Here is a 14,294-nt window from a genome sequence, read left to right as displayed (position 1 = left end):
TAGTCTGCCTTTCCGCTTTTATTTCAATATGGTTTCTCTTAATTAACCAAATGCTAATAAACCGACGTCAATTGGTAACATCAACGTGAAAATTTCTAAAAGGGCTTTGTAAAAGTATTAGTAGTTGATACTTGACGTTGCTTCAGCACAATTTGTTACCTACCACTTACAGACAACGCAGGGTCCCCAAATCCTCCTGTCCAGTACATTTAATTAAAGATCAAAGTCTGCAATAAAAAATAAATAAAAACATATTGTTCAGGAAATAACGAATATTAAATATAAATTTATATAGATAGATGTAAAGACAATTTCAACTCCAAAGTGATTAAGGTGTGCTTTGGGGGTTTTATTACCAATCCTATTTCTTTAGGTTAAAGTGATTAGTCACAGGGCTTCTCTGGTGGCGCAGTGGTTGAGAGTCCGCCTGCCGATGCAGCGGATACGGGTTCGTGCCCCGGCCCGGGAAGATCCCACATGCCGCGGAGCGGCTGGGCCCGTGAGCCATGGCTGCTGAGCTTGCGCGTCGTCCGGAACCTGTGCTCCGCAACGGGAGAGGCCACGACAGTGAGAGGCCCGCATACCGCAAAAAAAAAAAAAAAAAAGAAGAAAGTGATTAGTCACAAATATCTCTGGTAAGTACCCTAACAATACTGGTTGAGACTTCCTTGAATACTACATTTATTCAAAAACTCATTTTCATGGCTTGAATGTATCAAATTTTAGAGCAATGCACTTCAACATTGTAGTTGAGCAAGTTTGATTGGAAAATGAATTAGCTATTGAGGGACATATTTAAATGGGCCCACACAGGGATGAATCTAGCAATCTTGACAATTTATTAATTAACATATGCTTTATGTGAAATAGTCACAAAGGCTTTTCTCTTTGAAGAAAAAAATCCCAGAAGAAAATATCTGTAAAATATATACCATAAAGATTTCTTTCTGGCCCCAGATGTTACATGATAATGTTCTCTTAAAAAATGCTCAAAAGAAAACCTGGAGCTCCTGGCTTTGATACCACAAAGGAAAATTCCCCACAAGGACCAGACAGTCCTTTCCAGGGACACATGTAGAAAGGACCATATCCAAACACATGGCATTGTGAGCACACTGGTATTTTGAGTTGTGGTCAATAAAACAGCATGAAAATAAACGATAAAACTAGAGTAAGTAACTCAAGGGCATGAATGTTGTTTTGAAAACAAGTCTCAATTGAAATGAATGCTACAGGCCTCAGTTTTCTCAACTATAAAATAAGGGAGTTGGATTTGATTTTTTTTCCCATCCATATATGATTCTATAATTCCAAGTCTTAACATGAAACATTTTCATATTCTTTGATTAGGATGGTACTGACTGGGATTATTTTCTATTAAGAGAGAGAGGGAAGTGGAAGAAAACATTGACTTCCATTGGTACTCAATAGGTCCTAACTCCTCACTCTTCCCATTTTTCATTTGCAACATAAGCAATATGTAACCTCATTCAGAAGTCTGTTGCAAATGCATTAACCCATAATGTGAGTGTTTGGAAAAGTACACTTAGTCTAAATACCATTAAGTACTTTCAGAAAACTTCACACTTTATTAGGCATTTGGAGAAGATACTTGTCCTAAATGGACCACAGATTTTTTTTTTTTTTTTTTTTTTTTGCGGTACTCGGGCCTCTCACTGTGTGGCCTCTCCCATTGCGGAGCACAGGCTCCGGACGCGCAGGCCCAGCGGCCATGGCTCACGGGCCCAGCCGCTCCACAGCATGTGGGATCTTCGCCGACCGGGACACGAACCCGTGTCCCCTGCATCGGCAGGCGGACTCTCAACCACTGCGCCACCAGGGAAGCCCCACCACAGACTTTTTAAAATGAGATAAAAAAGGTTGATTTTGTAAACACTGCTTTTACATGCCACATATTTTAGATTTGAAATATGTTTAAGTTGTATTTTAAATCAAAATTGTGCTTTTGAGAAATAATTTATGTATTCAGTTATTGTTTGTTGACTGTGTTAACTTTCTATTTGTAATACATTGGACTAGATTTAATAAAGGAAAAAATAAAATACCATCTAAAACCCAGTAACATGTAAGTATTTATTGATACTTAAATACCAAATATAAATGCCTTAAAGTTATGAAAAGAATATGTTTCATATCTTTAAGTGACTTACCTCAAACATTTTGTATTAATTTGTTTTTTATTTCATTAATGATGTAAATGTCTGACTTGAAGAGATTAACAATTTAGTTGGAAATGCAAAGAACTTACAGGGTTAACCATGATAATAACATATAACAATAGCAATAATAATAAGCCTTTCCTATATACTCAGCACTATGCACAGTTCTGGGTCCTTTAATCCTTAAAATATCCTACGGTAATTGACAGTCATATCCCTTTTTTTTTTTTTTTTTTTTGCGCTACGCGGGCCTCTCACTGTTGTGGCCTCTCCTGTTGTGGAGCACAGGCTCCGGACGCGCAGGCCCAGCGGCCATGGCTCACGGGCCCAGCCGCTCTGCGGCACGTGGGATCCTCCCGGACCGGGGCACGAACCCGCGTCCCCTGCATCGGCAGGCGGACTCTCAACCACTGCGCCACCAGGGAAGCCCCAATATCCCTATTTTATAAGTGGTGAAACGAAGGCACAGAGAGGTTAAGTAACTCATTCAGAGTCATACAGTAGAAACTGGGATTTAAACTGAAGCCATCTATCCCTAAAGGCCACACATTTAACCACCATTCTATGATAAAATACACACTAGTACAGGGCACTGATAGGAAAATTAACTGTTAGTGGCCACTACTAAAAAAGATTGAGTATAGAAAGTGTTATTCCCAAAGCCTTCTATCAAGAGAGAAAATTTTGAGCCAGGTCTTGAAGGTACTGATAGTCAGAGTATTTCAGAAGCTTCCCAAATGTTCTGCTCTCCTTAGGCTTTTAAAAAAATAGCCAACAATTTATATATAATTTGAGAAGTGACAGACAATTCTAGGAAAGTCAAACCTGTTCAGTTTCAGACTCATAAACAAAAAGGCTGCCCTTCTTGTTACAAAGTTTCTAATAACCATCTTTACAAAGGTTCTTTTTCTTAAGTCACAGAAAATCCAACAATCATTGAGGATGGAAAGATTATTGAAAACATTTGAATCGAGGGCTACAAGCATAAAAAGAAAAAAACTTCTGATAAACATAAAATGTAAAGGGTGGGGCTTCCCTGGTGGCGCAGTGGTTGAGAGTCCGCCTGCCGATGCAGGGGACGCGGGTTCGTGCCCCGGTCCGGGAAGATCCCACGTGCCGCGGAGCGGCTGGGCCCGTAAGCCATGGCCGCTGGGCCTGCGCATCCGGAGCCTGTGCTCCACAACGGGAGAGGCCACAACAGTGAGAGGCCCGCATACCGCAAAAAAAAAAAAAAATGTAAAGGGTGGCAGAGAGAAGGGAGAGCTAATGGGTAGGCCAATTCAGGATTTTGCAGGTGAGAGAGGATGAGACTCTGCTTTGGGAGACGAGGGAATCCTTTGAGAGATCCCTCCAAGAATAATAACTAAAGTGTGATAACTTCTGAGATATACCTTAAGAAAGTGAGGAGACTCTTCTGTTCTCCAAGAAGAATATAGGAGAAAGAAAGAAGAAAGAAGCCCAAGGAATTCACAGCTGGTATCCTCCAGTGAGTTAGAGGTGAGAGGGCTAAGGTGGGGCAGGAGTGGAAAAAGCACACAGAGAAAGGATGAAAGACGGTCCTGTGCTGGGCAGGGCCTGGCTGCTCCTATAAATGATTCACTTGTCATGGATCCAGTCAGTAGGGGTCCTGAAATTTATTTCATTAAGAATCACCTCAGGAGTATAGGACACAGAATAGGAGACAGCCTGGTTGCTCCAGGGTTGGAATGAATAAGAGGAGAGGTGAGTAAGGGACCAGGGAGGCTGAAGAAAGAGGGAGGGGAAGGGAAAGGGAGGAAGGAGATGAAGGTGCAAGAGGGGAACTGTGTAGGGGAGAAGAGAAAGTAAGGTGCTTGCACACAACTGATAGGGAACTTTGGAAATCTCACAGAGCGTTGCTTTCCAATTATTTAGGTTTGAATCTGGGTAGCTGTGGGGGAAGGGGTCTGGGAGGTGGTGAGATGACACAGGCTGAGGGGTCCCGTGGTTAGAATAATGTGCCGTTTGAGTATCTGCCCCTTCGCAGATGACATTGAGCTTGGTTTTCTTTTCTTTCTTTTTGTTTCAGTTCAATGAAGTTTCTTTTTTTTTTTTTTGAAGTGTAGTTGATTTGATTTACAATGTTGTATTAGTTTCAGGTATACAGAAAAATGATTCATATATATGAATACATATATGAATGAATATATATATGAATATATATATATATATATATATATATATATATAGGCTAGGTTTTCCATCTGCGTGCTGTCACTTACAAGGACCTGTAAAATCCCAGGCCACCTAAATCTTTTCATCCTTCACAAAATTTCTTGCTCCCAGAAGTTAAGAATAGTCAAGGAAACTGCTTCCCTATAGTGCCCTTTTTAGTATTTACTTTCCTTATTCCCATCCACATGAAGCCCTAGTCCCTAGTCTTGGTCACTTTATAATAGTTTTAAAAGAACTTATGTTAAATCCAGAATAAAAATGCCAGTCCTGGCTTGTCGTCTTTCTCTAATCATTATATATGATAAATATTCCCTTTGTTCTCTTTGTATCTGACCTCTCTGGTTTCACAAAAGCATGTCTCACAACATTTACTGATAATAGATTGGAAATGCTATATTACATGCCAGTTTTTCTACAATTTTCTTTTTTTATTTTAAAATAATTTATTTATTTATTCTTGGCTGTGTTGGGTCTTCGTTGCTGCATGCGGGCTTTCTCTAGTTGTGGCCAGCGGGGACTGCTCTTCGTTGCAGTGTGCGGACTTCTCATTGGGGAGCTTCTCTTGGTGTGGAGTATGGGCTCTAGGCACGCGGGCTTCAGTAGTTGTGGCTTATGGGCTCAGTAGTTGTGGCTCGCAGGCTCTAGAGCACAGGCTCAGTAGCTGTGGCGCATGGGCTTAGTTGCTCTGTGGCATGTGGGATCTTCCCGGACCAGGGCTCAAACCCGTGTCCCCTGCATTGGCTGGTGGATTCCTAACCACTGCGCCACCAGGGAGGTCCCTACAATTTCATTATACACTTAGCTTTTTCAGGAGATAGGAAGTGTTTGTAAAGCCTGTGGGTGCAGAAGTATCTTTAAAGCCAGTTACCCATATCCAAGATCTTACACCATACTCATGGACCCATGGAGGGTTTCCATGGTAGCACAAAGGGTAAAAATATGACATTATTTGAGTGTCATTTGTCATCGTTATTATATCCACCATAAATAAATTGTTGATTTCTGATACATCCATATTTTGAGTGCATAAGCTAAATCCCAAATAGGTAAATGAAAACCATGTGTGAAAATAAAGAAATACCTGTTTTCCTCATGTTAAGTCACAGATTCCATCAGCTCACTCCTGGGATGTTGATCTCAATTATGTCCTGAGAGTTTCACATTTTTCTTTTTCTTTTCTTTTTTAAATTTAAACATTTTTTTAATTGAAGTATAGTTGATTTACAACATTGTGTTAATTTCTGCTGTACGGCAAAGTGATTCAGATATATGTATATATATATATATATATATATATATATATATTCTTTTTTTTCATATTTTTTCCATTATGGTTTATCATAGGATACTGAATATAGTTCTCTGTGCTATATAGTGCTGTACACATTTTTCAAGATTAAACTTAATAGCAGTTGTTGTCATTCAAACTTCAGATTTTGGAATTTGGCTTTCTGAAAATTTGATAAGTTTTCACCCGTGGCACTCAAAGTGTGAACCAATTTTAAGCAGATGAGCATTGTGTCCATTTTTATAATTTCTTAATTTAGATTCTTGTAGAAAAGCTGGCAGGATGGGCTTATCCAAGAGGGTCTTCTTACAACAAGCACAAGATTGGATACTCTGCTGGAAAGATACCTGGGTAGCTGAAGAAAGCATCTAATATGTCAAAATACTAAAGTGAAATAGACCCATGTTTTGTCTATAGAAACAATAAAATGGAATAAAATATAGTTCAATATAGAAACAGTTATTTATAGCTGAAGAGAACTCAAATAGTGTAGGTTATGCTTCAAGTGGAGAAATAATCAGTTACTCCTTGACAAATTCTTACGTTTTCAATGACAGGGTTTAGCAGAACCTCAACATTACTTCTGATTTTCATCTTTTAGCTTCAGTTCTAGACACCTGATATTGCAGCTAAATATTTATCTTAGAGACTGTATCATAGTTATAATAACCATGTAATTAAATACTATCTTAGCTCACCAGCAACGTCTGCTTTGAGTCTCTTAGCACAGTTTCTCAAACTTGACTGGGCATACAGATCAGTGGCAGGATCTTGCTAAAATGCAGTTGTAGGTATGGGGTGGAGCCCAAGACTTTGCATTTGCAACAAGTTCTGTTTGATGTCCAAGCTCCTCATCCAACCACTACACTCTGAGTAGCAAGATTTTACATGATCCTGCCTGACATTGCTTTACTATGGCAATTTAAAAATGCTGTAGCTGCTCCTATCCAGTGACTAAAACACGTTAAGGGTTTAGCAATCGTGAACTGTGGTACGCATGTGCCACGTGCTGTTTGGAATGCTTTTTATGTATTAGCTCATACCACGTGGTTTTGGAGAATAAGACAGAACTGGGTTCAAAGGTCAGTTAGGGCCACTTAATAGCTGTGCAACTAGACTCATGGCCAAACCTGTGTCGTGTCAATGTTCTTATCAAATAACTCCTATATCACAAGATAGCTGTAAGAATGTGATTGTGTGAGTAAAGTGTTTAGGACTGTGCCTGGTACATAGTAAGTGTGTAATGAATACTAGCTATTATCATCATTATTATTTATAGTACTATCATTTTTACCTTAATGGATATAACTTGATAAGTGGGCCTTTGGGTGTAAGAAACCAGATTCATCAAAACCAGCTTGAACAAATAAGTGACTTTATTGGAAGGGTACAGGAGTGGGGGCTTTAGAAGAGAGAAGGTATAGGAACTTGAAAATCATGTATCTTGCCTATTCTCTCTACTTCTCTAAAGACATGGGATCTCTGTTCTCTGCCTTTCTCTGTTCAGCCACTGATTTTCTTTCCCTCCCTCCTTCTTTTTCTTCCTTTCTTCTTCCTCTTCTCCTCTTCCCTCTCTCTGCAAAACAGTTTTCTCTTCCTACACGGATATGACTCAAAGTGGCAACCCAAAGCCTAGCATTATTTCCAATAATAAATTCCTAGGGAAAGATTCTGGACTGACACGGTCAAATTCACTTTGGCCTGGAGGTGAAGGGGATGAGCCAGGCGATCAGAGCCTTCCTCCAGGGCTGAGTGACAGACTCCAAGAGAAAGAGAAGGATAGCCTACCTGTCTTAGGAGGAAATATGGGGGCAAGGAGTGACATTGTTATCACCTCTGGTATAGAAGGCAGTACAACCATGGGTGTGATTGATGGGTGGAGAGGAAGAGGGAAAACAAGGGTTTCAGGAATACAGTTGTGACTGGCAAACTCCAGAGCTTCAAAGAGGCTAGAGTATTGTGCCTGGGACCATTCAGAGCCTGGTGGAGAAAACAGTGCTCCAAGATTGGTGAGACAAGGCCCTGGGAACCTACTGCTTTGGCAGGGAAGTTGCTGAGAGTTAGCTCCCAATGGGAGCACCCAAGTGGAGATCTACAGAGCATATGGAAAAACTGAGCAGAATGAATGAACTAAGAAGGCAGAAGGCAGAAAAATCCTGTTGTCTTACCTCTTTTGTCTTTGCTAAGGACGTATAGAAGAAAGGATGAAAAAAAAAAAGAAGGAAAAAAGAATCTTTGCATTCCTGCCAGGAAAATGAAAGTCTTCCTTCAATCAAAGATAAATTATGAGGTTCTGCTTCCATGATGGAAACCAGCCCCAAGGTATGGTAATTTCTCCCGGGACCTTCATTATTAATTCAGTTGGGAGGAAACCAAGGGACATACTTACAGTAATTTGAGTCTTTGGAAATAAGGAGTTTGACGTGAGCTTCGGAGCAGCAGAGAAATTGAATTTGATTTAGAGAATGAGTGCCTCAGAAGAAAGGGGAAGGCAAGTCTGGAAAAACTTTGTGGTGATTGCGTGAACACTTCATAGCTGAAAGCCCTGTTCATTCTCCTCGGGCATGAAATTGTGGCTGTAGGATACATTATAATTTGCTTTAGCAAGATAGCATGAGAGATTAGATTAGATTTCATCTCCAATGAAGGTGGCAGACTGGTAAGGGTTTGGATTGAAAGTGTATGTATAAAGGACAGGTGTGGCAAGGGGAAGCAGCGTTGGACTACCAACCTAATACTTTTCATTTAGAAACAGGCAAAGATTACTACTCGCATGGGGATCCTCAGGAATTGGCCAAAGGTAGACTTTACAAAGTCACGAAATGAGTGTTAGGTAAGTAAGGAAAAGTGGTTCAGCAATGGAGGATAAGGTTGATTTCTTTAATTACAAAAAAAGGGAGGGGAGAAGCAAGAATTTGTAAATAGTTGTTCTGGGGAAGAAGGTCAACTTTATAGCATTCACCCCAAAGCATGCTGTATGTTATAATAAAATATATTTTATATGCTACATTATAATCAATGCAAGAGTTCTTCCTGCTCAGAATAACTGCAGGAAAAAGTTGTGGAGCTCTAAGAGAAGGAAATGACGTGGGACAAGCTTTTCAAGAGCAGAAGGGGAAATAAAGCAGTACTACTCTGGCCATGGAAGGAAAAAAGGCAGAGGGAAACAGGTATAGTCGGTACGATGAACAAGAGGTAGGTCTGTAAATCAGCTGGGCTATGAGGAAAGAGACAAAATCTCCTTACCTCTGAGAAGGCCATTCTGATTAGAAGTCCTTAGAAGTAATATATGAGGAAGGGAAGGAAACCCACTGCTTTCTTCTCATGGAGTAAAAGACTGAAGAAAATGAATATAACATCTCAAAGATGTAAATACACAGTATTAAATATATTAAGTATTAAAAGATTATATGAGGAAATTGGAATATGAGGAATATGGTATATGGTGATATATGAGGAAATCTAAGAGGAAATACAGTGTAAATTTTCAGGCAGTGAGGAGAGCCAGACGAAGAAGAAGGAGAAGAAGAAATCAGTCAATGATAAAAGAAACATTGGTCATCAAAGAAACCTTTAAGGATTGATAAAGTTCCTATAACTCTGGATAAAGCAGAACTTAAAGTTCCAGTATGTAATAAAAAAAACTCAGGCCTCAGAAGATTGATTACAGTGCACTCTGAAATGAAAAGCGTATATGTGTCTGAACATATAAACACACACACACACACGTGTGTGTGTGTGTGTGTGTATTAGAGAAAGGAGCAGGATTGAAAATGAAGGAAGGAGGACTTGTGGCTCCTCAGTTAGGGAAGTTGAAGAAGGATTATCCATTATCATGTGGATAATCTAAAATGTGATTGGAAAAAAATGTGGCTAATGCCATGGTGACAACACTGAAGAAAGAAATAAGTTAATTATTACCAGACTTCAACATTCCAGAAGTGAATGACCTGATGGCTTTTTTAGGGAGGAAACTCTTTCTAGGTTAATGGCCTCAGCTGAATTCCTTCTGTAGACTGCCTGACTGACTTGTCTCCTATATTGTTGGTTTATGGGAGGCTATTAGAATAGCAAGTATGATGAAATAAAGAGACTCACCGATCATTTTTAAAATGTATTTAATTTCTAATAAAAATTACTCAACTAATTACCCAAGAACAGGATTATTGTGGGAAGAAAAGTTACTGCAGATAAGTCTCACACACAGACACACACACACACACACACACACACACACACACACACTCAGAAAAAACAGAGGCAAAATTCTATACCTTGGGACAACCAATATTAACATTTACTCATCCAAAGATTTTTCCTTTCAAATATTGTCATGTGAATATATATTTATATGTATATTTTAAATTAGGGTACTATATAATTGTATCTTGCCTTCCTGCCAGGATGTAAATATATGTATATATACCTATCTTACCATTTCTTTCCATTTTCTTAATGCTGACAGAACACTACTAGTAGTTGAAAGGATAAAGGAAAGAAAACTAGATAAATAGTTTCCTGGCATTACTAAACAAGAAAGTCTGACACAATAACAGAGGACTTGATACATAAAATACAAAGAAGCCCTGTAAAGGGACAAAGGGAACTTGGTTTCCTTAAGAGATATCATGGTGCATCAGTTAAGTTTAGATCAAGACTTTGAATCAGGTAAACAATAATTTTCTTTCCAGTAACAAAGGTAAAGCACTTACCTCTTAAGTTACTGCAAAAACTTTATATCCCAATATTCCCTGGTCAGAAGTTTTCAGATAGAAAAGAATCAACACGGCAGATGGCATGGATATGTAGTATTTTAATGTAGTTCTACATGAAATGAAAAAAAAAATCAAACACAAAAGAATTAACATTTAAGGTGCAAAAGTGAGATGGATATTTAGTCTGAATTCATTACAAGGACAAAGATGAAATGTTTAAGGTAATAAAAAAATAAGGAAGAAGTATTTAATACATTAATAAACTATACAATAAGTTGTAGTAAGAGACATTAAACCCCAAAGAAGAGCCAAAAAATTGTATTTATATGGAAACTATAAGGAAGATTCAAAGATAAATTAGAAGTTGGAAACAGGAAAGCAAACATAATGAGAAATTACAAAAAGTTGTTTTTGAAAATAGGGTGATTCAGGACGTAGTAGTTATTCACAGCCATCACCAGGATAGTTATAAGAATAATAGCTGGTATTTTCTGAGCACTTACTGCGGGAAGTCTAAGGACTTAATGATAAAAAGATAGTTCTCTGCCAAAGAGTCAGGGTTTTCTAGAAATGGAAAAGAGACAAAAACAGAAAAGATACGGGAGAATAAAAGCATTGAGACACAGGAAAAGACCCTAAAGTTAAACAGAAACATAAAGTAAGTTAAATACAAGGAAATGTCAAAGTAAATCAATATCTACAAAATAGAGGCTGCTGAATTTGATGATGAACGTATTAAAAAAAAATCCATTAAGAAGCTACAGGAAATAAAACTAGGGCAAAGCAGAGTTACCACACAGAACGTTTTGTAAAACCCCCAAAACTCCTAATTAAAACCAATATAGGAAACACATGGCAGTTCTCCAAAAGAAGCATTTAAGTATAAAGTACCTCCTAATAAGGGAATGCACTATAGGAAAAGATTTGAGAGCCAGGTGGCTGAAGTTATTAACTGGAGAAGTCACATCCAGGAGCTGGGAGAAGCAGGCAAGAGGGAGGTTTAAATACAAATTCATTGGGTATTATTAGAAGGAAAAGAAAGGATCCAAAAGGCCTAATCACGGGGATAAAATCCTTCTGGGAGAGCAGAAATGCAGGAGCCTGTAAATGAGTGAAGGAAACAGGAGGATGTGCCCAATGGGAAAAACCACATCATAGAAAAGAGGAGGAAGAATGAGTTGAAGGGAAAAGAAAATATAAGAAATTGATTTTCAGAGCCATGCAAATTGTTGGTTGGGGAAAAGTAATAAATGCATACATAAGTAGTACTTTTAAATATCATCTGTAACTGTGAATATATGAAGTGAATATTTCATATTCATTCAGTGAATATATGAAGATAAAATATTACATATAGAAAATAAACATCAGAACACAAACACTATTTCATTTGCTAAATTCTGGAATATGAGGAAGTAGGATCCATTAGGCCCAAGGTATTGAAAATGCAAGGGTAATTCCAATGGCTTCCTTGTAATGGTATCAAATTAAGAAGACTAGGAGGGACTTCCCTGGTGGCACAGTGGTTAAGAATCCGCCTGCCAATGCAGGCGACACGGGTTCGAGCCCTGGTCCGGGAAGATCCCACATGCCACGGAGTAACTGAGCCCGTGCACCACAACTACTACAACCCACGAGCCACAACTATTGAGCCCACGTGTCACAACTACTGAAGCCTGCACGCCTAGTGCCCGTGCTCCACAAAAAGAGAAGGCACCGCAATGACAAGCCTGTGCACCAAAACGAAGAGTAGCCCCCACTCGCCACAACTAGAGAAAGCCCGCGCGCAGCAACAAACACCCAACACAGCCAAAAATTAATTAATTAATTAATTAATTTTTAATTAATTTAATTAATTAAAAAAAATAGGAGACTCACAAATTGGTTCTCTCTGGCTATTCCTCTTGAGGCATAAAGACACCAAGATAGAATGGCTGCCTTCTTTTCTAGCTAGGGTAAGCCACTCTGCTTTGCATGTGATGTTTGCTTTTTCTCAATAACGGAATTGTTATAATATGTATTTTTGTGCTTTTCAACAGTTAAAGACATTGGGGCTTCAAAAATGATAGAAGTTTCGCCTTCATCCTCAGAGCAGAGAGTGTGCCCATATCCAATAATTCTCCATTTCTCAGTAACCCTTAAACATGGCTTCTCTAAAATCAGCAATTTGACCTTCCGATATAACTCTTATGTCTCTTTTCCTGTGAATTTTTAAAAATTGAGACAAGTAACAAGATGAGGTATTTTTGATGTAAATTTGGATGACTTTGCAGGAAGGATAAAAATGAAAATTACCTAGAACTCAAAACCCTTGGTACACAAATATCACCTAAGTGAGTAAGTGAAAAGTAGAATCAATATCAGATTCTAACCTCAGCTCTCCCACTGCCTGACAATGGGCACTTAACCTCCCTGTGCAGCTTGCGAGTATTAATTTCTATATCTAGTCACCTCTTTGAATATTTTGAGAATTAGATAATGAACTTGCTCTTTGAGCTATTTGGAAAAACCAATGGTACATAATTTTTTTTTAAGTGTTGTTTAAAATCTTGTGTCTTGCAAAGAAAAAAAAACGTATTTAGCTATTTGAGATGTTATATTCAGTCAAATATGTATTCTTTGTATAACATCTAACATAAAAGTATGCCCTAAGTACTGGTTTTTACTATTTACCACATTAATACTTAATAACATGGAATCTAGATTATTATTCTATTATAGGCTAATTCTTTTGAAACACAAGAAAATAGATAATATGAACCTGTATGCAGCAAAAAATATTTTTCATTCTATTTCTTTTTCCTAAAATAGGACTTTCATTATGCTTTCTGTGCTCAAAGGACTTATATTTTCTCCCAATTTCATTAAGTTGGGATTTTTAAAGACTTTGTAACAGCCCCAAGTCTTCCTTTCCAAACCCTGTCCTTAAATCAAGGCAATGTCGTTCTATTCCCCATGTATCCTGTGATAATTCTGGTCTCACTTTTTCATGTCATTTGCTCTTCCTTTCACTGTCGTCTCTGCCTTTTCCATTTTTTTTTATTCTTTAAAAACCTTGAAGAACTGATGCAGTGAAAAACTGATATATATACAAATACACATATATAAGTGTATTATGTATGTATGTATGTTTATATGTGATATCTAATAGTCAAAGCCAATAATAAAACAATTATTTGTATACATTTTTAACTTCCCTATACTATTCAAAGATTTTGTTTTCATGCGATTGTTTTCAATGTTCAAACTCTCTTCCCTCCCACTTTGTTGTTTTGCCTGATGGGAAGCCCCCTGCTTTACAGTCTGCACCCTGAGGGGACCTCTGGAGTGAGGAAGAAGAGGAGAAAATGATAGATTCAATATCCACTAGCTAAATGACAACTCTCAAATTCCTCTTTCCCAGCATCCTGGGAAGAGTGAAAATCTGTTTCTAATGAAGGAATTACTGTTTTTGCAGTGATCCTTCTACTTTCTTTGTAATTCCTGGAGTTTTTCAAATTCTATTCTTTTGTTGGAGCCAATTTTTAAAAAGTCAACAATGAGATGTTTATTGTAGCTAACATTTTTATTTTGTCTTATAAAAAATTCATTAATTTATTCAAAATATATTTATAAATTACAGGTTATGTATGGGAAATTAAATAGCTTACATATTTTGAACCCTCACTAATAAATATTTAATGTATTTTTATTAAAATGATAATGTACATTTTTACATAAAAGTCAAAATCAAGAACTAAAAGTTAAATAACTGTATAATGATAGTAGAGAGAATCAAGAGTAACAGTATATTCAGAACAGTGTTATAAAAAGTCTTCAAGAGTTGACCTTAAAATTATTTTTTAAATATTGTAGATACTTCCTTTCCTTGGCAATACACTGCTAAAATAGTTACAAAAGATAAAAAATGATTAACCC

General features: G+C 37.8%; 1 long non-coding RNA gene across 2 annotated transcripts in view; it reads left to right on the top strand.

Annotated features, from left to right (window-relative positions):
- LOC132424311 (uncharacterized) overlaps positions 1-8,237 on the top strand; it is a 233,791-nt gene extending 225,554 nt beyond the window's left edge. For both annotated transcript variants that reach the window (XR_009519196.1, XR_009519197.1), the window contains one exon: positions 7,849-8,237. This is a non-coding gene — a long non-coding RNA (uncharacterized lncRNA). The remainder of the gene's footprint in view (positions 1-7,848) is intronic.
- The last annotated feature ends 6,057 nt before the right edge of the window (positions 8,238-14,294 follow it).

This window comes from Delphinus delphis, chromosome 4, assembly GCF_949987515.2.
Source record: "Delphinus delphis chromosome 4, mDelDel1.2, whole genome shotgun sequence".
Lineage (NCBI taxonomy): Eukaryota > Metazoa > Chordata > Mammalia > Artiodactyla > Delphinidae > Delphinus > Delphinus delphis.
This window is presented reverse-complemented; position numbering and strand designations above follow the sequence as displayed.